Raw genomic sequence first — 20,358 nt, forward strand, 5'->3', positions numbered from 1 at the left:
CAGAAAAACAGATCCAGTTCAGAGTATGACAGGGTTAAGAGTTTAAGAGTTATGAAAAGGCGTTCATCCTCTGGGCCTCGTGTCACAGTTGGCAGGAACAGATTGTTGTTGTGAATCTAAACGCGCCACCTGACCTGAAGGTACAACCCAGTTATCCAGCTCTCAAAGGGCATTTAAGGTGGCTGAGTATTACGCCCACACAGAAAACACATTGAGGTGTCCCAGGATTACGCCCACACAGAAAACACATTGAGGTGTCCCAGGATTACGCCCACACAGAAAACACATTGAGGTGTCCCAGTATTACGCCCGCACAGAAAACACATTGAGGTGTCCCAGTATTACACCCACACAGAAAACACATTGAGGTGCCCCAGTATTACGCCCACACAGAAAAAACATTGAGGTGCCCCAGTATTACACCCACACAGAAAACACATTGAGGTGCCCCAGTATTAAGCCCACACAGAAAACACATTGAGGTGGCTGAGTATTAAGCCCACACAGAAAACACATTGAGGTGCCCCAGTATTAAGCCCACACAGAAAACACATTGAGGTGCCCCAGTATTAAGCCCACACAGAAAACACATTGAGGTGGCTGAGTATTACACCCACACAGAAAACACACTGAGGTGCCCCAGTATTAAGCCCACACAGAAAACACATTGAGGTGCCCCAGTATTAAGCCCACACAGAAAACACATTGAGGTGCCCAAGTATTGAAAACACATTGAGGTGGCCCAGTATTAAGCCCACACAGAAAATACATTGAGGTGGCTGAGTATTACGCCCACACAGAAAACACATTGAGGTGCCTCAGTATTAAGCCCACACAGAAAACACATTGAGGTGGCTGAGTATTAAGCCCACACAGAAAACACATTGAGGTACCCCAGTATTACGCCAACACAGAAAACACATTGAGGTGCCCCAGTATTACTTCCACACAGAAAACACATTGAGGTGCCCCAGTATTAAGCCCACACAGAAAACACATTGAGGTGGCCCAGTATTAAGCCCACACAGAAAACACATTGAGGTGGCCCAGTATTAAGCCCACACAGAAAACACATTGAGGTGGCTGAGTATTAAGCCCACACAGAAAACACACTGAGGTGCCCCAGTATTAAGCCCACACAGAAAACACATTGAGGTGCCCCAGTATTGAAAACACATTGAGGTGCCCCAGTATTAAGTCCACACAGAAAACACATTGAGGTGCCCCAGTATTAAGTCCACACAGAAAATACATTGAGGTGGCTGAGTATTACGCCCACACAGAAAACACATTGAGGTGGCCCAGTATTAAGCCCACACAGAAAACACATTGAGGTGCCCCAGTATTAAGCCTACACAGAAAACACATTGAGGTGCCCCAGTATTAAGTCCACACAGAAAACACATTGAGGTGGCTGAGTATTAAGCCCACACAGAAAACACACTGAGGTGCCCCAGTATTAAGCCCACACAGAAAACACATTGAGGTGCCCCAGTATTAAGTCCACACAGAAAATACATTGAGGTGGCCCAGTATTAAGCCCACACAGAAAACACATTGAGGTGGCCCAGTATTAAGCCCACACAGAAAACACATTGAGGTGCCCCAGTATTAAGCCCACACAGAAAACACATTGAGGTGGCCCAGTATTACACCCACACAGAAAACACATTGAGGTGCCCCAGTATTAAGCCCACACAGAAAACACATTGAGGTGGCTGAGTATTAAGCCCACACAGAAAACACATTGAGGTGTCCCAGTATTACGCCCGCACAGAAAACACATTGAGGTGGCTGAGTATTACACCCACACAGAAAACACATTGAGGTGTCCCAGTATTACACCCACACAGAAAACACATTGAGGTGCCCCAGTATTACGCCCACACAGAAAAAACATTGAGGTGCCCCAGTATTACACCCACACAGAAAACACATTGAGGTGCCCCAGTATTAAGCCCACACAGAAAACACATTGAGGTGGCTGAGTATTAAGCCCACACAGAAAACACATTGAGGTGCCCCAGTATTAAGCCCACACAGAAAACACATTGAGGTGCCCCAGTATTAAGCCCACACAGAAAACACATTGAGGTGGCTGAGTATTACACCCACACAGAAAACACACTGAGGTGCCCCAGTATTAAGCCCACACAGAAAACACATTGAGGTGCCCCAGTATTAAGCCCACACAGAAAACACATTGAGGTGCCCCAGTATTGAAAACACATTGAGGTGGCCCAGTATTAAGCCCACACAGAAAATACATTGAGGTGGCTGAGTATTACGCCCACACAGAAAACACATTGAGGTGCCTCAGTATTAAGCCCACACAGAAAACACATTGAGGTGGCTGAGTATTAAGCCCACACAGAAAACACATTGAGGTACCCCAGTATTACGCCAACACAGAAAACACATTGAGGTGCCCCAGTATTACTTCCACACAGAAAACACATTGAGGTGCCCCAGTATTAAGCCCACACAGAAAACACATTGAGGTGGCCCAGTATTAAGCCCACACAGAAAACACATTGAGGTGGCCCAGTATTAAGCCCACACAGAAAACACATTGAGGTGGCTGAGTATTAAGCCCACACAGAAAACACACTGAGGTGCCCCAGTATTAAGCCCACACAGAAAACACATTGAGGTGCCCCAGTATTGAAAACACATTGAGGTGCCCCAGTATTAAGTCCACACAGAAAACACATTGAGGTGCCCCAGTATTAAGTCCACACAGAAAATACATTGAGGTGGCTGAGTATTACGCCCACACAGAAAACACATTGAGGTGGCCCAGTATTAAGCCCACACAGAAAACACATTGAGGTGCCCCAGTATTAAGCCTACACAGAAAACACATTGAGGTGCCCCAGTATTAAGTCCACACAGAAAACACATTGAGGTGGCTGAGTATTAAGCCCACACAGAAAACACACTGAGGTGCCCCAGTATTAAGCCCACACAGAAAACACATTGAGGTGCCCCAGTATTAAGTCCACACAGAAAATACATTGAGGTGGCCCAGTATTAAGCCCACACAGAAAACACATTGAGGTGGCCCAGTATTAAGCCCACACAGAAAACACATTGAGGTGCCCCAGTATTAAGCCCACACAGAAAACACATTGAGGTGGCCCAGTATTACACCCACACAGAAAACACATTGAGGTGCCCCAGTATTAAGCCCACACAGAAAACACATTGAGGTGGCTGAGTATTAAGCCCACACAGAAAACACACTGAGGTGCCCCAGTATTAAGCCCACACAGAAAACACATTGAGGTGCCCCAGTATTAAGCCCACACAGAAAACACATTGAGGTGGCCCAGTATTAAGCCCACACAGAAAACACATTGAGGTGGCTGAGTATTACGCCCACACAGAAAACACATTGAGGTGGCCCAGTATTAAGCCCACACAGAAAACACATTGAGGTGGCTGAGTATTACGCCCACACAGAAAACACACTGACGTGCCCCAGTATTAAGCCCACACAGAAAACATATTGAGGTGCCCCAGTATTAAGCCCACACAGAAAACACATTGAGGTGCCCCAGTATTGAAAACACATTGAGGTGGCCCAGTATTAAGCCCACACAGAAAATACATTGAGGTGGCTGAGTATTACGCCCACACAGAAAACACATTGAGGTGCCCCAGTATTAAGCCCACACAGAAACACATTGAGGTGGCTGAGTATTAAGCCCACACAGAAAACACATTGAGGTACCCCAGTATTACGCCAACACAGAAAACACATTGAGGTGCCCCAGTATTACTTCCACACAGAAAACACATTGAGGTGCCCCAGTATTAAGCCCACACAGAAAACACATTGAGGTGGCCCAGTATTAAGCCCACACAGAAAACACATTGAGGTGGCCCAGTATTAAGCCCACACAGAAAACACATTGAGGTGGCTGAGTATTAAGCCCACACAGAAAACACACTGAGGTGCCCCAGTATTAAGCCCACACAGAAAACACATTGAGGTGCCCCAGTATTAAGCCCACACAGAAAACACATTGAGGTGGCCCAGTATTAAGCCCACACAGAAAACACATTGAGGTGGCTGAGTATTACGCCCACACAGAAAACACATTGAGGTGGCCCAGTATTAAGCCCACACAGAAAACACATTGAGGTGGCTGAGTATTACGCCCACACAGAAAACACACTGACGTGCCCCAGTATTAAGCCCACACAGAAAACATATTGAGGTGCCCCAGTATTAAGCCCACACAGAAAACACATTGAGGTGCCCCAGTATTGAAAACACATTGAGGTGGCCCAGTATTAAGCCCACACAGAAAATACATTGAGGTGGCTGAGTATTACGCCCACACAGAAAACACATTGAGGTGCCCCAGTATTAAGCCCACACAGAAAACACATTGAGGTGGCTGAGTATTAAGCCCACACAGAAAACACATTGAGGTACCCCAGTATTACGCCAACACAGAAAACACATTGAGGTGCCCCAGTATTACTTCCACACAGAAAACACATTGAGGTGCCCCAGTATTAAGCCCACACAGAAAACACATTGAGGTGGCCCAGTATTAAGCCCACACAGAAAACACATTGAGGTGGCCCAGTATTAAGCCCACACAGAAAACACATTGAGGTGGCTGAGTATTACGCCCACACAGAAAACACATTGAGGTGGCCCAGTATTAAGCCCACACAGAAAACACATTGAGGTGGCTGAGTATTACACCCACACAGAAAACACATTGAGGTGCCCCAGTATTAAGCCCACACAGAAAACACATTGAGGTGGCTGAGTATTAAGCCCACACAGAAAACACACTGAGGTGCCCCAGTATTAAGCCCACACAGAAAACACATTGAGGTGCCCCAGTATTAAGCCCACACAGAAAACACATTGAGGTGGCCCAGTATTAAGCCCACACAGAAAACACATTGAGGTGGCTGAGTATTACGCCCACACAGAAAACACATTGAGGTGGCCCAGTATTAAGCCCACACAGAAAACACATTGAGGTGGCTGAGTATTACGCCCACACAGAAAACACACTGACGTGCCCCAGTATTAAGCCCACACAGAAAACATATTGAGGTGCCCCAGTATTAAGCCCACACAGAAAACACATTGAGGTGCCCCAGTATTGAAAACACATTGAGGTGGCCCAGTATTAAGCCCACACAGAAAATACATTGAGGTGGCTGAGTATTACGCCCACACAGAAAACACATTGAGGTGCCCCAGTATTAAGCCCACACAGAAAACACATTGAGGTGGCTGAGTATTAAGCCCACACAGAAAACACATTGAGGTACCCCAGTATTACGCCAACACAGAAAACACATTGAGGTGCCCCAGTATTACTTCCACACAGAAAACACATTGAGGTGCCCCAGTATTAAGCCCACACAGAAAACACATTGAGGTGGCCCAGTATTAAGCCCACACAGAAAACACATTGAGGTGGCCCAGTATTAAGCCCACACAGAAAACACATTGAGGTGGCTGAGTATTACGCCCACACAGAAAACACATTGAGGTGGCCCAGTATTAAGCCCACACAGAAAACACATTGAGGTGGCTGAGTATTACGCCCACACAGAAAACACATTGAAGTGCCCCAGTATTAAGCCCACACAGAAAACACATTGAGGTGGCTGAGTATTAAGCCCACACAGAAAACACACTGAAGTGCCCCAGTATTAAGCCCACACAGAAAACACATTGAGGTGCCCCAGTATTACACCCACACAGAAAACACATTGAGGTGCCCCAGTATTGAAAACACATTGAGGTGCCCCAGTATTAAGCCCACACAGAAAACACATTGAGGTGGCTGAGTATTAAGCCCACACAGAAAACACACTGAGGTGCCCCAGTATTAAGCCCACACAGAAAACACATTGAGGTGCCCCAGTATTACACCCACACAGAAAACACATTGAGGTGCCCCAGTATTGAAAACACATTGAGGTGCCCCAGTATTAAGTCCACACAGAAAATACATTGAGGTGGCTGAGTATTAAGTCCACACAGAAAATACATTGAGGTGGCTGAGTATTACGCCCACACAGAAAACACATTGAGGTGCCCCAGTATTAAGTCCACACAGAAAATACATTGAGGTGGCTGAGTATTACGCCCACACAGAAAACACATTGAGGTGGCCCAGTATTAAGCCCACACAGAAAACACATTGAGGTGCCCCAGTATTAAGCCTACACAGAAAACACATTGAGGTGCCCCAGTATTAAGTCCACACAGAAAACACATTGAGGTGGCTGAGTATTAAGCCCACACAGAAAACACACTGAGGTGCCCCAGTATTAAGCCCACACAGAAAACACATTGAGGTGCCCCAGTATTAAGTCCACACAGAAAATACATTGAGGTGGCCCAGTATTAAGCCCACACAGAAAACACATTGAGGTGGCCCAGTATTAAGCCCACACAGAAAACACATTGAGGTGCCCCAGTATTAAGCCCACACAGAAAACACATTGAGGTGGCCCAGTATTACACCCACACAGAAAACACATTGAGGTGCCCCAGTATTAAGCCCACACAGAAAACACATTGAGGTGGCCCAGTATTAAGCCCACACAGAAAACACATTGAGGTGGCTGAGTATTACGCCCACACAGAAAACACATTGAGGTGGCCCAGTATTAAGCCCACACAGAAAACACATTGAGGTGGCTGAGTATTACGCCCACACAGAAAACACATTGAAGTGCCCCAGTATTAAGCCCACACAGAAAACATATTGAGGTGCCCCAGTATTAAGCCCACACAGAAAACACATAGAGGTGGCCCAGTATTATCCCCACATAAAAAACACCTCCAAATCCCCCTAGTGCATTGTTCCTCTGCTTAGACCCACAAGGGAGAACGTTCACCTGTTCACCATTACAGTCTATCATATTGCCTCTCCATACCCACTCTTACATGACAACTCCACAGCTCTGTGACTCAGTACAGTGCAGTATACTGTCAATGTAAAACAACAAAGAAGTGCCGTCTAATAGACAAAAATTCTCTGCATTCTTTCCAGACTTAACACAGTGGGGAAAAGAAGAGGAGAAGCTGAGAGAACATGAGTGTGTTCAGAACATTCAGATAGAAATGTATTGTTTACACGGGACGGGACATGATCTGTCAGGTATAGAGCATTGTGTCATCTATATTCATTACATTTCTATCCTCAACACAGAATGTTAAATCTCACTAAATACACAACAGGTCGACCCCAACCAGTTGTGATGGTAAGCCTGGTTCAGTTTCCAGTCAGTGTGTATCATTGTAGAGCTGGCCCTGGCCATGTCAAGCAAGGAGGGGCACACCTCTGATCCTGCCTGGATATGGAGAAAGTCATCGGCTCCAGGGGACACCAGACCTAATCGGCTCTATGATGCTGCTGCCCACGCCACTCTCTGTATCATCACAGACAGTGTTAATCTTCTGTACAATAGGGGTTTCTCTATGGCCAACACCCATACCCACACAACAAAGTTTCCCTCACTACTAGGGTAGCTAGAGAAAGCTAGCCAAGTGCATTTAACATTACTAGAGAGATAAAGAGGATACGTTTTCTTTTTTTAATCAATCTTATTGAACGTCACATAATGAATCAGCTTACTCAATTGCCACCCTACAGTCTTTGGTCATTTTTTGTATCTTGATTTATGAAATAGTTTATAGAGGATTTAGAAAGATAATCCATTAAGCATACAGACACTGTCTAACATGGCACAAAGTGGATTAAGTCATTAATCCTTCCATGCATGGGGAAAAACTGAATCAACTTTTACACAGTAATCATCAGTGTATACTTCTTTGTTGTACAAATTCACTTTTCAGTTCAATAAATAAAATAAAGGTTCCTTATTTGTTTTCTCAAGTGATAAAAAAATATTATCCCTACTAAAGTACACTATATATACACAAAAGTATGTGGACAGCCCTTCTAATGAGTAGATTCAGCTATTTCAGCCACACCCATTGCTGACAGGTGTATAAAATCCAGCACACAGCCATGCAATCTTTATAGACAAACATTGGAAGTAGAATGGACTTAATAAAGAGCCCAGTGACTTTCAACAAGGCACCGTCATAAGATGCCATCTTTCCAACAACTAAATTTGTCAAATTTCTGCCCTCTAGAGCTGCCCCGATCAACAGTAAGTGCTGTTTATTGGGAAGTGGAAATGTACAGGAACAACAATGTCTCAGCCGCGAAGTGGTAGGCCACACAAGCTCACAGAATGGGACGGCTGAGTGCTGAAGCGCGTGAAAAAAAATAAAAATACAAAATAAAAAATACATTCAAAAAATTGCCTGTCCATATTTGCAACACTCACTCCCGAGTTCCAAACCGCCTCTGGAAACAACATCAGCACAATAACTGTTTGTCGGGAGCCTCATGAAATGGGTTTTCGATGGCCGAGCAACCGCACACAAGCCTAAGATCACCATACGCACTGACAAGCGTCAGCTGGAGTGCTGCAAAGCTCGCCGCCATTGGACTCTGGAGCAGTAGAAATGTGTTCTCTGGACTGATGAATCAAGCTTCATCATCTGGCAACCCGACAGATGAATGTGGGTTTGACGGATGCCAGGAGAATGCTGTCTGCCCCAACTGTAAAGTTTGGTGGAGAAGGAATAATGGTCTGGGGCTGTTTTTCATGGTTCAGCCAAGACCCGTTAGTTCCAGTGAAGGGAAATCTTAAAGCTACAGCATACAATGACATTCTAGACGATTCTGTGCTTCCAACTTTGTGGCAACAGTTTGGGGAAGGCCCTTTCCTGTTTCAGCATGACAGTGCCCCCATGCACAAAGCGAGGTCCATACAGAAATGGTTTGTTGAGATAGGTGCACAGAGCCCTGACCTCAACCCCATCGGAAACCTTTGGGATGAATTGGAACGCTGACTGCGAGCCAGGCCTTATCGCCCAACATCAGTGCCCAAACTCACTAATGCTCTTGTGGCTGAATGGAAGCAAGTCCCTGCTGCAATGTTCCAACATCTAGTGGAAACCCTTCCCAGAAGAGTGGAGGATTCTAAAGTGAAAGTGGGAACCAACTCCATATTAATGCCCATGATTTTGGAATGAGATGTTCAACGAGCAGGTGTCCATATACTTTTGGTCATGTAGTGTATGTATCCCTGAGTGCAGCAGCTGCTTTCACAAAATGGATGACAGACCCTGCTTTCACTGCACAAAATGGATGACAGACCCTGCTTTCACTGCACAAAATGGCCTCCTTACACTCTTAGCTGAGTACAGCACAGGAGGATCCCTCCTTATCCTGCACATAGTTTTATTATTATGTCTGAAATATCCATCTTCAAAACAAACTAAAGTCTTGATTAAAAAAAACTTTACTTTGTCAACATTTTATATCAAACTACGGATCTGAGTAGTCTCTTTGTCATTACAAAAAAATACATAAGAAAAGTGAGTTTTGTGTGCGAGACATTTTGTACGTTCATTTCTGCCATGTGCTGGTATACAGTACTCACCTGAATGTGCATTTTGGCTGTGGATTTCCCAATTAGCGTTGCTCCAAAAAAAGGTCCAAAAGGGAACCATGTTATATCTGCCAGGTCAAACATTGGATTGGTAATCTGGAGAACGAGATAATATAAATTAAATATCAGAAAGGAATATGGATAAGTGACAACAATTATAGAGCAAAGAAACAACTCTATAGAAGAGTGCAAGGACTCAATATTCTTCAATATTGTTCAGTCCAAACAAAGTTGTGTTAAATGCTCCTATGTTTGAAGTATTTAGCACTGACTGGAGCTATTTAACGGATTAGTAATTCAATGACTAAAATACCCAGAATAAAGATAGCTTTATAGTAACAATAATAATGATTCATCTGTTCGGTCTGTTGGTTTGAGGATTGAGCCATCAGCGGTTCACTTTAAATTGACAGACAGTTTCACTATGCACAGAAATGTGTGCACAGAAATGTATGCTCAGAAATGCTATTTTAAAGGTCTGAATTTAGACTGTAGTCACTTTCTTGTATTTTCAGACAATAATAGGGATGATGATTTTTTGTTTTATAGAATAGAGTTCTATATGTGATTTCACTTACAGAGGCGCAGACTAGAATTCCAAAGAATCCAACCCTCTGAACCATTTTCTGCACTTGCACTGCAAGTCCTGAAAATAATAATGGCAAATATTTAACAGATCATTCTCATTTGCATGACAACATAGAAATGTATTGTATGCATCGTTAATGATTAAAATATGATTTTCAGATTAGCAGATTCAATTTTGTTCAGCAGTTTACATAAAAAGCTACACAGGGTCTTCAGAAAGCATTCACACCCCTTGACTTATTCCACATTTTGTTGTGTTACAAAGTGGGGTTCAAATTCATTTAATTGTCATTTTTTTGTCAACGATCTACACAAAATACACTGTAATGTGAAAGTGGAAGAAAAATTCTAACATTTGTAAAAAATAAATACAAATAAATAAATGAAAAATAAAACACTAATATATGTTGATTACAATGCATGTTAGGATCACCTTTGGCAGCGATTACAGCTGTGAGTCTTGGAGAGTGGTATTCAGTAATGTGTTGTATTTGATTTGCCCCAAACATAATACTTTGTATTCAGGACAAAAAAATTAATTGCTTTGCCACATTTTTTGCTGCATTTCTTTAGTGCCTTGTTGCAAAGCATGTTTTGGAAAAAATTGTATTCTGTACAGGTATCCTTCTTTCACGCTTTCAACTAAGTTTGTTTTGTGGAGTAACTACAATGTTGACCCATCCATCCTATCACAGACATTAAACTAACTGTACTAAAGTGGAACTGACAATCATTAAAAACATACAATCATAACATCAGTCAAAAATATGAAATTCCCAGTTTATGCTGCAAAACCAACTTTAATAAGAAGTTTTCAAAATAGGTTCTATCTGACTCAACATTCCATGACGAACAATAAGGCATTGTTGGCAGAATAGATGGATGCAGTTCAATGCATGATTAATATAATTCACCAATACATTTCTTGGCTGTCTCTATTCGAGATGCACTTTTTCAGTTACAATAACAAAAATTGCAAAAATGTAACGAATGTAACTAAGGCTGGGAATGTCAATACAATCAAACGAGCAAGAGCAATGATCACAAGACAGTCATAAGAATGAGGAGAGAATTGTGGACTACAGGAAAAGAAGGACCGAGCACACCCCCATTCTCATCGACTGGGCTGTAGTGGAGCAGGTTGAGAGCTTCAATTTCCTTGGTGTCCACATCACCACCAACAAATTAACATTGTCCAAGCACAACAAGACAGTCGTGAAGAGGGCATGACAAAACCTATTCCCCATGGGCATGGGTCCTCAAATCCTCAAAAGGTTCTACAGCTGCACCATTGAGAGCATCCTCACTGGTTGCATCACTGCCTGGTATGGCAACTGCTCAGCCTCCGACCACAAGGCACTACAGAGTGTAGTGTGTACGGCCCAGTACATCACTGGGGCTAAGCTTCCTGCCACCCAGGACTTCTATACCAGGCAGTGTCAGAGGAAGGCCCTAAAAATCGTCAAAACTCCAGCCACCCCAGGCATAGACTGTTCTCTCTGCTACCGCACGTCAAACAGTACCCGGAGCGCCAAGTCTAGGTCCAAGAGGCTTTTAAACAGCTTCTACCCAAAAGCCATAAGACTACTGAACATCTAATCAAATGGCTACCCAGACTATTTGCATTGCCCCCCCTTTGCACTCCTACTCCCTATTATTATCTATGCATAAGTCACTTTAATAACTCTACCCACATGTATATATTACCTCGTCTAACCAGTGCCCCCGCACATTGTACCGGTACCCCCTGTATATAGCCTCTCTACTGCAATTTTACTGTCATTCTTTAATTATTTGTTACTAAATTTTTTTTTTGTGGTATTTTTCTTAAAACTGCATTGTTGATTTAAGGCTTGTAAGTAAGCATTTCACTGTATTCGGCGCATGTGACAAATAACATTTGATTTGATTTGAATTTATGAGTGCAACACCCGCTGGATATGGCCAGTGTCAGTAAACTTAGGCAGAAAAAGTAATAGCCAGGAACACTCTAAAGTTAAATGGTCATAGTAAGGTGTTCTTAGCCAGTTAGCCTGGGTGCTTGGTTGGGACAAGTATACATTAGCAGGCAAGCAGCAGAAGGATAAGTATGCTACACTTGTTTATCAGTGCAATTTAGCGGAGAAAGTTTGAGAGGGTTAATCTAATGTTCCTTCGTTAGATATTAGCTCATCTTGCCTGCTAAGCATTAGTTGTTGATCTTGCTGTTGTTGATGTGCATAACTGAGGGAGAGAGAGACTACCCTTTCATGGTTGTTTGATAAATAGGACTGTAAAGTTCCCAAATGTAAGAGGACTCCTGTGGTTTTTAAATATTTTCAGAAATCCATTCAGGTGTATTTTGTGGCTTTTGGCGAATGCGTTCTAATGATCTATAGTCGCGCAATGGCAACTGTCTGTAAACCCACAGTCCAGTTCAAAATGAATAATGGCAAATGGCTTGTTTGTATAAAGGGCTACTGTAGCGCAGATTGGCTATAGCACACCGGTCTATGTAGACTCCAGTCTTGGACGAGACAGATGCTTTTATTAGGTTTTATTTACTGCAGTGTCTATTAATTGTCCAAAAGCTCAGCCGGTTTCCCACTCTATATTGCTATATAATTTTCACAAATGCCTTAGTATACGCAATTCCCAAACATTCTACAAAAATGACCATATCCAAGTGCTCTCTTGTCAGAAAATGTTTTAAGTGTCATATTCTTCCTGGGGGTGTATAGGAACTGATTTTGTATATGATTTCATGTTGCTAAAATGCTGTCAGTTCCACTTTAAAATCACCATTTGCCTCATGGTGAAATCCCTGAGCAGTTTCCTTCCTCTCCGGCAACTGAGTAAGGAAGGAAGCCTGTGTCTTTGTAGTGACTGAGTGTATTGATACACCATTCAAAGTGTAATGAATAACTTCACTATGCTCAAAGGGATATTCAATGTTTTTTTACCCATCTGCCAATAGGTGCACTTCTTTGCGAGGCACTGGAAAACCTGGTCTTTGTGGTTGAATCAGTGTTTAAAATTCACTTCTCAACTGAGGGATCTTACAGATAATTGTATGTGTGGGGTACAGAGATGAGGTAGTCATTCAAAAATCATGTTAAACAATATTATTGCACAGAGTGAGTCCATGCAACTTAATGTGTTAAGCAAGTGTTTACTCCTGAACTCATTTAGGCGTGCCATAACAAAGCAGTTGAATACCTATTGACTCAAGACATTTCGGCTTTTCATTTTTTATTAATTTGTAAAAAGGTCAAAAATAATTTTTCCATTTTGACATTATGGGGTATTGTGTGTAGGCCAGTGACACAAAACCTAAATGTAATACATTTGGAATTCTGGCTGTAACACAACAAAATGTGAATATTTTCTGAAGGCACCGTATATGCTATCAATAACCGTTTCACTAATCTCTGGTGATTAAAGGTAGAAGGATTATCTCCTGCACATTTTAAATATATCACAGATGAAAACATGGTAGTAATATTTACTAAGAATACTACCAAAACATTTCTTATTCTATCATTTCTCTGAACTTCATTATGTAATAGGTTTCCAAATTGTTGGAGGAAGTCTTAAATCAATCTTAGACGATACTTGCACAATCAACACAAATGAAATTGATCCAATAAAAACAATTCAATTATTGTCTTGAAGGAATTGCATTTGTTTAAAATGGCTTTGTTTATATCTTATCGTCTCTAAGGAAATATCCTTCGGCACGGTGTTGTAAGTCATGTGTGAATTCTGATGCATTTCTATCTTTCAAATTATACATACATTATATTAAAATGGGTTCGGTGGGGATTTGAGACTGAACATTAAAAAATGTGAGATTATGGGGAATATCAGAAGATTTACACACTAAAGAAAATATATTTACTGTGGGATCAGGACAAACCGGTGTCTGTTTTACCATATTTTCTCATTAATATGTTGTGTTATGTACCATAAATATAAAGAAAGAAGGAAGCTGGCATTTCGTCTGTACAAATACATCAGAGAACAGATCATATAGACCACATTTTTCGTTAATCAATTAAATTCCCATTAAATAAAGCTTTTTTGTCAATGAAGTAAATGTACAATTAACATATTTAATTGTGGTAAAAACGTAACATATTTATTTTTCATTTAAGACGATACTGTGACACACTTCACAGACTTTTCCAAGTTATCTATTATCCCACTATTATCTAAATATATTATATTTCCTGTATATATAAATATTTCTGTTAACCAAAAAGCTTTTGTAAGCCCTGCAAAAATGCTGCACACCGTCAATTGTCCTGTCAGTTGTCTAATTGGAACAATCACCCTCTGCAAACTCCTCCAAACACCTTTTCTACTGGGACATTATATATATTTACATCCCCTAACTGTTTCTTACCTCTGGTGACAGTTTTTAATCCATTACCATCAATGTCAGAAGAAGACCAGACTAATTTCAAGGACTCACATATTCTTACTAATTCTGCTGCTTTCTCCCCATCTTTTCTGACAACTCGACAAAGGGCTCTTTTGAAAGCAATGACATGGATTTTCCTCATTATACCTATGTTGGGAAGGGGAGGGTTAAGCTCTTGTTGATGTAGTTAAAATTATTTCTGGGAACTGTGAAGAAAGGATGGGGGAATTATCCTGGATTGATTAGGATATGGTCATACTTCTGATGATTTTATTAGAATGTCACTAGAGATAACAGTACAAATTGTATGCATGTAACTTTATTTCTTCGTTTGCGTTAAATTATTGTTTCGTTTTTTTTTTTTACAGATATTTAACTATGCTAATGCCGTAAGGTTGGTATATCAATTGAAGGGAAATGAAAAATGAAATGACAGTGTTTTAAACTAAAAACACACTGGGGGTAATTTGTCATGTTGAGGGTACTGTCTCATTTATATGTATAGATGTATTACTGCTAAAAGTACATACAGACTTCTATTAATTGGACTCTAAAAATCTATTCTGTAGATATTGATTGTCCCAAGGCTGAAACATTTAATTTGTATGATATTAATTGATACAAATATGGGTGTTATTTACTGCATTTTTAATACTTCATCCCTTTTAAAACTCAACACATTTTTCCTTTGATATAAAATGTCAAATACATTTGAATGATGAGTTATACATTCAGTCTAATTGAAGGAATATTTGGGAACATGTTTTACTTCTCTAAACAATGTGTTATGTAGCAGAAATGATGGCTCCAACCAGAAAAGCATACAGTTATTAGAATGGGGTTTCCTATTTGACTGATCTGTACATGAGGTGGTATTGCAAATATCAAACTAAAACAAAATGTTTTTTTTTTTTGGGAGGAATGACTTGAATCATTCACTACCTTTTAGTACGAGGTCATCTCTCAGGCTAAATCTGATATGAGGCATAAACCTTACCGTCAACTCTTAATTGATCCAGAACTCAAACTGCCATCTTTCAGATGACTGTAATTACCATATTACTACTGGTTAATGTTTTTTTTATTTCATCAGTTTAATTGCTATATATTTTACTTATATTAAACTGCCCTATAATCAGATAGGACGTGCCACTCTGAATGAACAATATATCCTCATCCAAATCATCAAGTTTTACAAGAAATTGATTAAACATCAATGCATGATGAAAATGTCTTATTCACAATAGCTAAACAATAACACAACCTAAATGTACGGGTAAAATGTTTCACACATACCAGTAAATTTAAACTTGAGAGGTTGAACTTGACTGGGGGAGGGTAGTAAGATATGAGCATGCCAAATATGGTCAACAAAGCAGTAGAGTAATCGCGGCATTTTTTCAAGAGCAGGAGCCGGCCCACAGGGAATAAAAGAAGGGGGGGCCAACTGACATCCACTCTGATTGGCTCACATTTTGAAATTCGCCCTAAGATTTTATACAATCACAAGGGCTTTTCACAAGGATAAACCTGCTTCTCTAATTCTAGTCTTCTGTTCCAGATTCTTTATTCCTTATTTTATTTGTATTATTTTTTCTTGGGAGACAGGGCAGGATGTCTGGGGGGTAGGAATGTGTATGTGGCAGCAGGTAGCATTGGGCCAGTAACCGAAAGGTCACTGGTTCGAATCTCCATGCCGACTAGGGGAAAAATCTGTCTGTGCCCTTGAGCAAGGCACTTAACCCCAACTGCTCCTGTATGTCGCCCTGGATAAGAGTGTCTGCTAAAGGACTCAAATGTAAATGTTTACAGCTGAACCACTCTGGGCCGTCTGTTGACCGCAAACACCTGACAACTGTAGAATAGAGGAACTATTCAATAACTATTAACTGTTAGGAAAACAAGCACTGTTTAGTCAAATGGGTCACATTTATTAGATGACATTGCATTGGTATTGTTTACCAAGTCAGTAGAATTCTGCATTTCCCCTCACTTGACTGGTATGAATGAGTGAAAGGAAAATGGCTACCTCTCTACCGAATGAAGTGAAGGTCCCAGTGGGCAGGGATATCGTGTGTATACACGTGACATTGCGATTTGCTCGAGGGACTCCCCGTATGTGTACCTTCTGGACCACAAAATTGTCTATTGTACATGACCAGTGTTCAGAAATCCAGACACCACACAACGTGTATTGTATGCAGCTCATGGAAAATCACCATCTTGGCCAGGCTTCCACCCACGGCTGCCTCCCTCCCGCCTCTCCCATCCCCGTCACCGCACAACATGCTGTCCCCCAGGGCAGGGCTTACCAGCAATTACATTTTGGAGATCTTGTCAAGGGTGCAGGGTCATTAAAACCATGGGAGCATGGCTCCAGCCTTTTGCTGTCCGTCTCTTTACTCAGCACTCTGTACCACTACGCCCCCACATAAAGATAATGCCTACAGTGTGAAGTAAAAATCACATGTTTGATCTGCCGTTCATATGTTAAGGCTATTATAGTTAGTGGCCCCATTAACTGCTATGGAGTTTCCTTGTTATTTTACTCTTTAAATGTATCCAAAAATACAATACCCATCTTTAGGGTAGTGTCTAAAGGTACAGTAGCTGGTCTCCCAAGGTAGGGTGACTGTCAGGGACTTCTTAGTAATGAAATGATGTCAAACACGATGATTACATGGAATCTAGGTTCTAAGAATTTTAATGACATTAAACTATCAGAGCACATTCTATATTATTTACTGTTACGGAAAATGTCCACAGAAAGGGGACCAATGAGCGCTATGTTTAACACAATAGTTTGAATACCAATGGTTACTGTTGCCAGAGAGATGACGAGAGATTGACGCAAATAGGCATCCCAGTGGGAAAAAAGGAAAAGAGTTCACTGTTTCCCTCCACACATGTAATGATATAGCAACCCCTATTCTAAATTACGGGACTCTGTTTATATAAACAAACCAGCCCACTCCATGTTTATGATAACAACTTGCCCTGATATCAATTTATACAATATATGCATGACTCATTGTACTGATGCAAATACGTACTCCAGAATACAAATGTGTTCCTTATGATGACCTCAAAGGTTTGAAAACATGTGGGTGTAGACGTGATGAGGCTAAGGCAGCGTTTCCCAAACATGGTCCTGGGGAGCACATTTTGGTTTTTGCCATAGCACTACACAGCTGATTCAAATAATCAACTAATCATCAAGCTTGAATCAGGTGTGTAGTGCTAGGGCAAAAACCAAAACGTGCTCCCCTTGGGGTCCCCAGGACTGAGTTTGGGAAAGGCTGGGGTAAGGAGTTCAAAAATAGGCAGACGACAATGCAATCTGCATCTGGAAAGTGTCAGTTAAGGAAAACTCGATGCATAGCCTATACACAAGTCAACACCCACACACAGTTTCTCTCTCTCTCTTTCTTTCGCTCTCTTTTTTTCTGAATGAAACTCTTTCACACAGAGAGAGGACGACACTCATCTCCAGAGCGGAGCGAGGCGAGCCCCGACAGAGAGATGGCTAAAGTTCATCTTATTAACTGCTCACAAGCCTGTTCCCTCTCTTTCTTTCAAACACACACACCCACGCACGCAACAGAGTGATTAAGGCTCCTGACGCAACCCAACCCAATCCCAGCCCCATAGTCCCTACAAAATTCAAATCTCTAAAAAAAAAAAAAAAACGGCCCGAGTCCACGTTGACAAATTCTTTAACAAGCTGTGGTTGAAGGGAAGCTGGTTTTACTCTGACTCACCCCCTCCTTTCAAACAGTTTACTGGAAATAAAGGGTGAGGAGGAGGGAGGGGGCACTTTCAGAGAAGTCACGTGATGGGTCTGGACAAACCACAGCACAGAGAGCCTTTGAGTGGAGTGTAGTAGGGCAAGGAGAGGGGGGGGGGGGGGGCACAAGCCCAGCCCAGCGCAGATGGCTCTTATTCACAGGAGATACGATCCTGGGAGTTGGCAATCAAGAATTCACAGCGCTGGTAAACCCCTTCCATGCCGGCCAAACACTTAAAAACACAAAACACTTCAGGGAAACCACTGAATCACCAGGCTACCTTTAATTATAGAATGGAAATACATATTAAAAAAAACTTTGGGGATGAGGATTCCAGGATTCGTTTTTAGAAACATAAGTATCATCCAAATGTTCCATTTTTGTATGATTTATTTTTTTGATGAATGCTGACATCAACGTCTGGACATGCTTAGAAAAGTCATGACTTCATCATTCTTGAATAGCCATCTTGAAGGGGGGAAAACCGTGTTCTTTTGCCGTCACTCAAGTGAGCTTGCTTGTGGCAGGAAGTTGGCATGTGCACGTTCTGAGAAATGCCACTGGGTTTAAGTCAAGCTCCTGGCACAATGACACCCCTATGACCTCAGAGTAAGAGAGGAGAGAGTCAGCATCTCCAACCTGTTGTGGAGCCCAAAGATACGTCACACTCATAAATCATCACTGTTTAACCATTTACTCTCCACAAACATACAAACTTAACACATCTGATCACACACTTTCTCTCCCATGTTGCCATTCAATCACCTCTTGATCGCTATTCTAACCTTGGTTAAAATAATGATGCAATATAAATCCACCAAAGCGAGATGTCGATAATCACCGTGATGTCTTCTCTATAAAATGTATAGCATAATGAGCATGTGATGCAATAAGCGGCGTCTCTCGCTCTCGGCCAGTGAAAGAATGCAGCCCCCCCCCCCCCCCCCCGTTGTAGGTGATAGATGGAGAGGAAAGAAAGGCTTGCGACTCCTGCAGCTCCTCCGTGGTGTAAGGAACCTGCTGCCTGATGCGGTCCCCCAACACACACCCAGTGAAAGATATCAGCAGAAAGAGACAGAAACAGAGAGGGAGAGAGAGAAAGGGAGGGATATCAACGGAAATAGAGAATGTGTGACGGAGACAAAGTGAGAGAGGGAGAGAGAGTGGTAGAGCCTCAGAACACTAATTCAGACCCAGCAGCCCTGAGGCAGCAGCCCTGAGGCAGCAGCTCTGTGGTTGGTGACATGTGTTTAACCCTTCTCTCAGAGGATGCGAAACAAACAACCAACAAGCTTTCCCTGATACCTCGGACACGTCAACCCCACGGCGGAGAAAACTCAGAAGAAACGACAAGAGCAAATCAAAGCGACGAAGATGAATGCATCAACGGACGAAAGGCGGCTCTCCACGATGGGACGTCTCACATTCCCTCTCTTTTCCTCTCCTTCTCTCTTCCACTTCGTTGGTTCGTTCTGGTGGAGATCCGAGCGGGACTCATCGGTGTTGGATGATTTCAGACTCCAGACTCACACGTGGTCTGAGGGCCAAGGGAGGCTGCAGCAAGTGCCAAACTCTGCAGATGCCCGTGGCATTAGTAATCAACTAAACATGACAGTAGGTACACCCATCATCACTCCTGTGCCAGGGAGCACTCAGCCACTATCAGTTCCACCAGTGTTTGTCACACCCTGCTGATCCACCGGATTAAAACACATCGAATCCACGTCAATGAACGTATTGGCACAAAGTAATCAATGTACAGTTTTGCCTTACGACAATAACTGCCTAAAGACCTCAAACTCAAATCTGGACCAGTAAGCCAGTTCCACTGCATTTTTTCATTGTTCCCCTCTAATCAGAGACTGATTTAGACCTGGGACACCAAGTGTGTGCAATTGATTATGAGGTAGAACAGAAAAAAAACAGGCTCCGGACCTAGTAGGGTAAGAGTTGGCCTAAAGGCTGGTTTATACTTTGTCTATCGACATGTCTGTAGACAATTAGAATGCGACAAGTGTCACTGGTCAAAACAACATTTCATTTATACTC

General features: G+C 42.2%; 1 non-coding gene across 2 annotated transcripts in view; it reads right to left on the reverse strand.

Annotated features, from left to right (window-relative positions):
- LOC110537478 overlaps window positions 1-20,358 on the reverse strand; it is a 39,270-nt gene that overhangs the window by 16,670 nt on the left and 2,242 nt on the right. For both annotated transcript variants that reach the window (XR_005034951.1, XR_002475632.2), the window contains exons 2-3: window positions 10,107-10,174; window positions 9,520-9,624 (exon numbers count right to left, since the gene is read on the reverse strand). This is a non-coding gene — a transcript (uncharacterized LOC110537478). The remainder of the gene's footprint in view (window positions 1-9,519; window positions 9,625-10,106; window positions 10,175-20,358) is intronic.

Source organism: Oncorhynchus mykiss, chromosome 12 (assembly GCF_013265735.2).
Source record: "Oncorhynchus mykiss isolate Arlee chromosome 12, USDA_OmykA_1.1, whole genome shotgun sequence".
NCBI classification, from domain to species: domain Eukaryota; kingdom Metazoa; phylum Chordata; class Actinopteri; order Salmoniformes; family Salmonidae; genus Oncorhynchus; species Oncorhynchus mykiss.